Source organism: Lolium perenne, chromosome 7 (genome assembly GCF_019359855.2).
Source record: "Lolium perenne isolate Kyuss_39 chromosome 7, Kyuss_2.0, whole genome shotgun sequence".
NCBI lineage: Eukaryota > Viridiplantae > Streptophyta > Magnoliopsida > Poales > Poaceae > Lolium > Lolium perenne.
In genome coordinates this window covers 166,847,992-166,858,626 of record NC_067250.2, presented here as the reverse complement: position 1 = coordinate 166,858,626, position 10,635 = coordinate 166,847,992, and the positions used below count along the sequence as shown (strand labels likewise).

The 10,635-nt window shown below is 46.1% G+C and overlaps 1 pseudogene; it reads right to left on the bottom strand.

Annotated features, from left to right (window-relative positions):
* Positions 1–359: 359 nt before the first annotated feature.
* On the bottom strand, positions 360–9,202 carry LOC139833750 (uncharacterized; annotated as a pseudogene).
* Positions 9,203–10,635: the final 1,433 nt, after the last annotated feature.

Genomic DNA, 10,635 nt, shown 5'->3' with positions numbered 1-10,635 from the left:
ACTCCTTTTGCACGGCGGCGCCGCCCATATATGGTCGCCGGCGTCAGCCATGCACAGCGGCGCCGCCCATATATGGTCGCCGGCGTCAGCCATGTATTGAAAAAATTGGGCATGGATTCCCCTAAAAAATGGGCATGGATTCCCCAAAAAATGGGCATGGATTCCCCAAAAAATTGGGCACAAATTCTGGGAACAAAAAACTGACATATTCAACATAAATTATGGGAAAAACAAGCAGGCATGTTCAACATAAATTCTGGGCCAAACAACCTGACACATAATCTGAAATAAACTGACATTACACAAACTACAGATTCAAACTGCTATTCATCCATTACACAAACTACAGATTCAAACTGCTATTCATCTTCTTCGAAAACTGGATGATTCCTAGTCCTATTTCCTCCATCATCATCAGCATCACAGCAAAATTGGTACATTGTCTGATCAACCTCCTCGATTTCTTCAGGAATAACCTCCTTGCTCCGTTTCTTCAGTTTGTCCACAATGACTTTTTCAAGTAGCACACGTTCCTGGTCACTTCTCGTCCTACTCCGTGCAGTGCCTTCTTTTTCTTGCACAGGAACTTGACTGGAATCTTCATCTTGATATGAAAGTACACCAACACCGGGTCCCTGTTCATTTTCTTTTACACTCCATAGATGTCTATGGTGAAATTTCTGCACCACTTGCCATTTTCCTTTCAACAAAGTATCTGGCACATAAAAGACCTTGCTTGCTTGTGATGTTAGAATGAAAGGATCATTCTTGTACCAAAACTTTTCTGTGTTAACACTTTTGAAGTGTCCATCATTGTCGAATCCGGGTTTCCTACCACCAAGGTCAAACCAGTCACACCGGAAGAGGACAACTGACCGATGCACGCCACCGCTGGAGTTGTATTGCAATCTGATGATGGATTTCGGCTGACGAAAGAAGTCAATGCTGTTGCCATCATGATCTCCCTCAGAAACGATTCCACTATTTTGTGTCTTTCTGTTCTTCTCGCGGTCAATAGTATGGTACCGAACACTGTCAACAACACATGCCGAATATAGTCTCACTCTAAAATCTGGTTTGCACGCCAAAGCATAGAGATCAGGACAGACATCATTTTGCATTTTTCCAATCTGCAAAAAATCAACCAGGGGGTGAGTAACACACACAGAAAATTTATATCATGAACTTTTCCAATCTTCAGAAATAAACCAACTAAAGATCTCACATGAGTCTGAAACCATCTAGCAAAGTTCTTGGCAAGCCATCTATCAACATTGATCAGACCACCTCGTTGGTTCAACTCTTGTTTGCACAGGCTGGAATGGCAACCGAAAATAGATCCTAATTATTATTTGGACAGGCTGCAATAACCTATCTATATATGGGGATGAAGAGAAACGTACTCGATGTATGGATCAACCTCAGGGCAACTTCGGAGCACATACCACACCATGTTGTCATAGTCCTCACCTGCATACACATATTGAGAGGCTCCAATAAATTTCACACCGTTTTTGAAAACAGACACATCACCAATATGTGAATCATCCCGCTCCGGATTTCTGCTTGGACGGTTGAATCTTGTTTCAACATCGTCGAAGTATCTCGAGCAAAATGTCAGGCGCTCATCAACAATATATGCTTCGGCAATCGATCCCTCCGGCCTGGCATTGTTTCGGACATAACGCTTCAATGTTATCAACCTTCTTTCGACTGGGTACATCCAACCGTAATGCACTGGGCCTCTAAGCCTTGCCTCTTTTGGTAAATGGATGGCCAAATTCACCATCACGTCGAAGAAATATGGGGGGAAGATCTTCTCAAGTTTGCAAAGAATAACTACGATTTCCTTTTCAAGTCTGTCCATAACATCTCTCTTCAGTGTTTTGCAGCACAACTCTCTGAAGAAATTTCCAAGCTCAGCAACCACTTCATATATGTCTTCATGGATTGTTCCTCGCAGGCCAGCCGGTAAGATCCTTTGAAGCAATATATGACAGTCATGGGTCTTCAGCCCTTGAAGCTTGCACTTATCAGCAGCAACACACTTGGATATGTTAGACGTGTACCCATCTGGAAACCTCACAGCTTTTATGAATTCACAAAATGCAATTTTCTCTTGTTTACTCATTGTATACCACGCCTGTGGCATCTCAAAAGAGTCAGCTGAAACAGGCTGCAAATGCAAGTCGCGTCTTATGCCCATGTCTTCCAAATCAAGCCTTGAATTCACAGTGTCTTTTGTCTTGCCTTGTATGTTCATGAAAGTACCAATCAAATTGTCACAGATGTTTTTCTTAATGTGCATTACATCGAGATTATGCCTCAGCTTTAGATCTTCCCAGTATGGCAAGTCCCACAAACATGACCTACGGCTCCAACACTGACCGTCCTCACGTTTCCTTTTCTTCTGAAGCTTGCCTGGTATCACATCTCTAACCCTATCAAGCTGTTCCTTCAGCTCTTCTGGAGTGAATTCCGCTGGCTTCTCACGGCTTTCAGAAGCACCATTGAATTCTTTGCTATTTCTCCAAGGATGGTGCCGAGGTAGCCAACGGCGGTGCCAATAAAGCAGATTTTGTTCCTTAATTTCTTGGAGCAATTCTCTTTGTCACAATGCACACATGCCTGGTAACCAGCTGTGGCCCTCCCTGACAATGTGTGCAGTGCCGGATAATCATGAATACACCATAAGATTGCAGCACGGAGATCAAACTTGTCTGGACTATTGGCATCATATGATTTTACACCTTTCCAGAGCTCCTGCAGCTCTTCCATCAAAGGCTCCATGAAGACATCAAAATCTTTTCCTGGAGAGGATGGACAAGGGATTAGCAATGTAAGCATGAAGTTGGACTGATCCATACATGCCCACGGTGGAAGGTTGTATGGCACCACGAATACAGGCCACATGCTGTAGGAGTTGCTCATATTCCCGTAGGGATTAAAACCATCCGTGGCAAGTCCAAGCCTTATGTTCCTGGCATCAGCGGCAAAGTCTTTATGAATATTGTCAAAATCCTTCCATGCATCCCCGTCTTCTGGATGACTGAGATCATTCTCCATGTCTTGCCGCTTCAGTTTGTGCCACTGTACTTCCTTTGATTGCTCCTTTCAAAGAAACATTCTTTGCAGCCTTGGAATCAATGGAAAGTGCCTCAGCACCTTCTCTGGGATCTGTCTCCTACCATCAGCATCTTTCCATCTGGAGGCTTTGCACTTGGGGCAATTATTCTCCTTGGCATAATCCTTCCGGAACAATACACAGTTATTCGGGCACACATGGATACTATCATAACCAAGTCCCAACCTGCCGATTATGCTAAGTGCCTCCTCGTATGACTTTGGTATTGAGCTAGTAGGGTATTGCAAGGCCAAAATCAAGAGTATCGCGTTGAATGCAACGTTGCTAATCCGGTAGTATGACTTGGCCTGAAGTAACTTGACTGTGAGTGAAAACCTTGACATTGTACCCCCATCGCTGGCTGCGCGCTTGGCTTCCTCTATCAACTCAGCAAATATAGTGTCCTTTCCAGCACCTTGCGGTTCTGACTTCTACAAATCAGCAAGCAGATCAGGAATTCTATCATCTTCGTAACCATCTTCCTCTTGCAAACCAAAATAGTGTGCCTCTGCATCACCTCCACCAACATGGTGTGCCCCTGCATCACCTCCATGTCCAGCCTCAGGTTCACCTCCATGTCCAGCCTCAGGTTCACCTCCATGTCCATGTCCGGCTTCAGGTGCACCTCCTTGTCCTCCATGTCCAGCTTCAGGTACAGGATGTAATGGTTCTCCATGGAAGACCCATCGGTCATAAGTGCTTGCCATCCCAAAAAGAAGCAAATGAGCCTCTACTACATCTAGAGGTTTTGTGCACCGGTTGAGACAGCTACGACATGGGCACAGCACCTGATCATCATTGGCAGCACTCAAGCGAACAAACTGCATAAACTCTGTCACTCCCTTTGTGTGTTCAGGGGAAAACCTTCTAATTATTGTTGTAATCCAGCGTCTGTCTATCTGCGGAAGAACAAAATGATGCAATTAGCACACACCTAACTGCACAGCAGTTCCAATTTCAAGCAATGCACAGCAGTTCAATTCGATTTTGTGAACTGATGAAGAAGAACAGATCGAGAGGGGAGAGATGAGAGGGGTGCAGACCGGAGATGCGGAGGGGCTCGTCGTCGGAGAGGGACGGGGCTCGTCCTGGAGAGGGTGAGGGGCTCGTCGTCGGCGAGGGCGAGGGGCTCGTCGTCGGCGAGGCAGATGGACAGCAGATCCCTTGCTCGGACGCAGCGCTGGCACACCCACCACCGCCGTCACCTCAGATCACAGAGATTCGATATTGTGAACTGACGAAGAAGAACAGATCGAGAGGGGAGAGATGAGAGGGGTGCAGACCGGGAGATGCGGAGAGGGCTCGTCGTCGGAGAGGGCCGGGGCTCGTCGTCAGAGAGGGACGGGTCTCGTCATCGGAGAGGGACGGGGCTCATCGTCGGAGAGGGACGGGGCCGGTGACCACCGCCCCCGCCGCCGCCGAGTTGCGGAGGGAGTTGGATTCCAATTTCTGCTAGATTATCGGAGGGAGTTGGATTCGGAAGGGATATTTGGGCTTCTCCTGGGCGCCAAAAAAAATCAAAAAGAGTGAGATCTGGGTGTCGAACCCAGCACCTCTAGATATGTCAACGTGCCAGTTAACCAGTGGTGCCTATTGGAGAGATCTTGTCAGCTTACCATCCTTTATCCTTTACATAGTGGAACTAAGGCAACTTCTTTTTTTTTAGTTATGGATATGATCTTGTTACATAATCTATCAGAGGGGATACTGATTTAGGACAACAGTTAATTTGTACAGGAGCATTAGCTAAGCAACAGGCTAATATATGACTAATAATTAATTACGGCTAGCAAACTATATATATCTATATATACTCCAGCATATATAGACCACCAAAAGCACATTATATTACACATATATAGTGCCAGCCTTGAGCTCAATAACATAGTACCAAAAGGACACGTTAATTATAGATACTACCGAGGAGGTTCAACGCTCATTTACTTGAGCACATTACATAGACCAACAGGCCATTAGATAGTACCACATCGATAAGAGGTTCAACGCTCATATTACTTGAGCTCATACACACATATATATAGTACTACTAGCTTAATTAGAGAGGTTCAGCCTGCTAGCTCATTTCTCGAGCTTCCTAACATGCAACATGAGACCGCCCCGGGCGCGCTTGCGGAACCAAAACACAAAGATATCATTTGCCTTCATATTGCTCTTCTGCACCACATCTCTCTAGTTAGTTGTGATCACTGCACCGTCAACCTTCCCTTTGCCCTGGAAAATCCTCACTTTCACACAATGTCTCTCACTGTAAGAGACAACAAAGTCATTATCTGGAAGGTGCATATTCCTCGAGATGTACTGCTCGGTAAACTTCCGGTTGAAGTACTGCAGATTATAAGATGCAAAACTTCGTTCAGATGAAGTAATTGTCAACATATAATTAAAGATGCAAAAACATCCTTGAGATGGAGTAATTATTTACCATTCTGGAACTGCCTTCCACGGTACTTGCACTCTTTATAGTGCACACATAAAAAGGAATTGCGGGGGGCACTTTTGGTCAACAAGATAACTCAGGATTTCAACTTGTGTAGGATTCATTTCCACTAGATTGGGATACATGCAAAAGTCATCCCATTCCTCACCTGCCTCTATCCTGGGACCTACATATAAGGAAACCAGGGAATACGGCCTAGTTTAAAGTTTTCCTAAAATTGAAGTATATCAAACCAACAGTATTTATAGAAACTGAAGTATTCCTTGAATGCTACAAATTGACTATCTATTATGCCAAACCGAGACTAATTAGCATTTCGGCCTATATCCTGCATCTATAACAAATTACACCATGTTTAGTTGTGATTAACCCTAGACAATTAATGTGAGTCAATAGAGGACTTTGCATAAGCTAAGGAAACATAATCAAATCACTAAAAATATTGTCCATATAAGTAAAGCAACGTCGTAAACCTTATATTATGGATTTTTTCTCAAAACACTATATGGCTTATATTTAGGAACGGAGGGAGTATATTTTTTACCTCGACGAGTGATACGTCTCAAACGTATCCATAATTTCTTATGTTCCATGCTAGTTTTATGAAAATACCTACATGTTTTGTTCGCACTTTATATCGTTTTGATGCGTTTTCCGGAACTAACTTATTAACAAGATGCCGAAGTGCCAGTTCCTGTTTTCTGCTGTTTTTGGTTTCAGAAATCTTACACTGGAAATATTCTCGGAATTGGACGAAATCAAGGCCCACGATCTTATATTTCCACGAAGCTTCCAGAACACCGGAGAGGGACCAGAGGGGAGGCCCAGGGCCCCCACACAGTATGGCGGCGCGGCCAGAGGGGGGGGGGCCCCTGGTGTGTGGGACCCCCAGACCCCTTCTGACTCCGTTTCTTCGCCTATATAAGTCGTCGTGACCTAAAACTTCGAGACGGATAAGCCACGATACGAGAAAAGTTCCAGAGCCGCCGCCATTGCGAAGCCAAGATTCGGGGGACAGAAGTCTCTGTTCCGGCACGCCGCCGGGACGGGGAAGTGCCCCCGGAAGGCATCTCCATCGACACCACCGCCATCTTCATCGCCGCTGCTGTCTCACATGATGAGGAGGGAGTAGTTCTCCCCCGAGGCTGAGGGCTCTACCGGTAGCTATGTGGTTAATCTCTCTCTCATGTACTCCAATACAATGATCTCATGAATTGCCTTGCACGATTGAGATCCATATGATGAGCTTTGTATCACTATTAATCTATGTGCTACTCTAGTGATGTTATTAAAGTAGTCTATTCCTCCTTCATGATGTAATGGTGATAGTGTGTGAATCGTGTAGTTCTTGGCGTAGGTTATGATTGTAATCTCTTGTAGATTATGGAGTTAACTATTAGTACGATAGTATTGATGTGATCTATTCCTCCTTTCATAGTGTAATGGTGACAGTTTGTATGCTATGTTAGTACTTGGTCTAAATTACAAAGATCTATTATGCTCTAAAGGTTACTTAAATATGAATGCTGAATGTTGTGGCGCTTGTTAACTCCGGCTTGAGGGAGCTCTTGTAGCCCTACACAATGAATGGTGTTTGTTATCAAACAAGAGTATATGTAGCACAAGTGAGGAGAAGTTATTTATTTATTATGTGATCAATGTTGAGAGTGTCCACTAGTGAAAGTAGGATCCCTAGGCCTTGTTTCCAATACTGCAAACACCGCTTACTTACTGTTCTACTGCATGTTTACTCGCTGCCATATTTATTTCAGATTGTTATTACCACTCATATCCATCTATATCATCTGCGTTTTAATATCTCTTCGCCGAACTAGTGCACCTATACATCTGACAAGTGTATTGGGTGTGTTGGGGACATAAGAGACTTCTTGTATCGTAATTGCAGGGTTGCTTGAGAGGAATATCTTTGACCTCTACCTCCCTGAGTTCGATAAACCTTGGGTGATTCACTTAAGGGAAACTTGCTGCTGTTCTACAAACCACTGCTCTTGGAGGCCCAACACTGTCTACAAGAATAGAAGCACACGTAGACATCAAGCTATTTTCTGGCACCGTTGCCGGGGAGGTAAGGTAAAAGGTATTTACATCCTCCGACTACTAAGCTATTTTCTAGCACTGTTGCCGGTGTGTGAGTGCTCGAAGGTATCTCCTTTAGATTCTGCAATTGCGTCTTTTTGTCTCTTGTTTTTATTTTCACTAGTCTATACCTAATAATAAAGGGAAAAGGATTTCTCCCTCGGTCGTCGTCCGTTTTTTATTGCCCCTATATTCCTAATGAATTTACAGGCAGTGCCACCGGCAAGTTGTCTCTCGTGACCGTTCCGTACTTAATCCAATTAGGTGTTCTTCTCCGCTGCTCCACCCTGCCGCCTCCCAAACTGCAGCCACCGCCCGCGATTCCCCACATTTGCCCGGTCCGGCGCGCTGTTCGCCCGCACGCCGCCACCCTCCACTCCTCCAGACTATCCCTTGCTGGTTTACGCTCGGGAGAGACTGCGAGCAGGATTTTGAGGAGGCGGAGCAAATAGAGTAAATGCGATGTGGATTTCATGAGACTGCTCGACGTGGTGTCTGTAGAGCTGTATCACGCGAAGGACGAAGCGGTTCATGGGAGAGGGAGGGATCGATGGACTACCTGCTCCTGTGACGGAGGATGGGGTGTTCGTGGCGACGGGGTGGCTCGTGTGAACATGGAGGACGGCAAATCTGCAAAACAGGGAGACGGTAGAATCATTGGGGCGGCCCTGGCGAATTAGATCAAGCCGCAAGATTATGAAGAAGCAAACCAGCAGGGAACGGACAGAGGAAGCGACGCCTGCGGGATGGAGCGGTGTAGGCTTCTCCATTGACGAGAGGACCTGCGTAGGGGGAATTGGGGATTTCTGCCTGCAGAATTTTCATTAGAAAATACAAGTGGGCTCTACATTAAACACATCCCGCTGAGGGGAAAACACATCCCGTTGATGATGCACATATTATATGCTACTGGTGTGGATGTTTTCGCTTAAACAGACCATCTCCAACGTACGCGCTAAATGAATGAACACTGTAAATTTGTGTTTATAGCGCGAGCTATGCGGATGTAGTGCGCGGCGCTGCCGACTGCTTTTGCAGACGCGTTAAACCGCCACGCTAAATTACAACGACTAATTGGTCCATTTGCAGACGCGCTAAAAAGCCGCACGGAAAATAATATTTTCGCACATTTGCATGTGTAAATAGATAAAAAAAACTTAAAAATAAACTGAAAATACAAATATATTGCAAAGTTCAACGCTACAACCAAATTTATTTTTAAACTAGCCTAAACTAATCAGAATCCCAGTCGAAGTCGGAGGAGGAGCTCGGTGTTGTCGACGACACCGAAGTCGATGTCCACTCGAAGGAGGAGGAGGAGTCGACGATGATCGTCGTTGGGCCGGCGCCATTATTCTTCTCCTCCGCCTTCCTCGCGACCTTCTCCTCCGCCTTCCTCGCGACTTTCTCCTCCCTCTCCTTTTCCTCACCGCCGCCTTCGCTCTCCTTTCCTCCCGGTCCGCCTTCTTCGCCACCTTAAGCGCCGCCTTCTCCTCTTCCTTCTTGTCGTAGAAGGCCTCCATCGCGGTGACGTCCTCCGAGAACTAGCGCGCCCACTCGAGGCGCATGCGCTCGTCGCGCTCCGCGATAACGAGGCGCTGCTCGAGCTCGCGCCGGTGCTGCCTCACCTCGCGCGTGACAGCCAGCGGCAGCGGCGCGAGGGCTTCCGCCAGCTGCCGCGTCCAGAAGTCGTCGAAGTTCATCGAGCGACGGGAGCGGCCGAGGTGCCAGGCGACCATGTCGTACGCGCGCCGCCTCGTGCGCCATCTCGAACGTCTCGAGCCCGATGCGCACGTCGCCGCTGCAGATATCGGCGTAGAAAGTGTCGTTCGGCCGCGCGTGGACGCTGCGGTAGCCGAAGCTCGAGCGGCGGTGGGGCGCCATCTCGTCGGCGTGGAGGCGGAGCGGCGACGCGAGCGACGTGGAGCACAACGGGAACGACGCGGAGCGAGGTGGAGGGTGGCGAAGCGACACGCTGGTGAAACTTCCTGGCGGTTGGGTACGCACGCGGCGTTTTATAGCGCGCTGCAATCGGCGCGTCAGGTTTGGCGCGTAGGACGGCGCAAAAACGCGCACGGGGCAAAAAAATTAGCGCGCGTGGCTTTTTAGCGCGTCCACTAGAGGTTCGCACGCCCGCTCCCACGCTGCATTTCAGCAGTTAATTTATCGCGCACGTGTTTTGCCGCGCCTGTTGGAGATGCTCTTAGACCCGATCGAACTGACCATGTGCAATATATACACTGAGGGAACAATGCAGCTAATTTTTTGCACGAATAATACCGAGTTGGTATTGGCTGTTTATCGAATACGTTGTACTAAACTGGTAATCAAATCAATGCGAGAACATTGCATGCTAACTAGCTCATCCAAAACAGGCAAATAGGTTCTGTATGTGCACTAAACGTACACGATGAGCACGACATGTAGAGACTGGAGAGACTGAGAGAGGAGGCTGACGATTTGGTTGTGTGGGGATTGAAAAGAAGAAATGATGATCAGAGTGAAGAGAGAGAGAGAATAGATCTTGTGTTTCCATAGACCCTTAAATCTTACAATAGCATAAATTTCTGGAAGGGTATCGTGGTATTGCTTAATCTCAACCATCTATCCTATCTCTAATCTCGAACTCTTTTTTGTTAAATCTCATCCGTCCTTTTGTTTCACTCACGAATTTTTTTTATTCTTGAAGGTCTATGGAAGCACAAGGCATTAAATAAAAATACAGTATACTTATAGACATAGTTCAAAATATTTGATTTAAAAATGATAAAATTATAGAGAGTAGATTAAACAAAGAAATTAAGACTAAGACAATGGTTAGACAAGTCAATCAATTTTGAGCCAAACTTTGAGTACCGAACAAGATTTTTCAAAAAAAGCTGAATTTTTAAATCTTCATCCAATGTTTGGTGAATCATCAATTGAGTTTAGTTTTTTCCGGTGCAACGCACGGGCA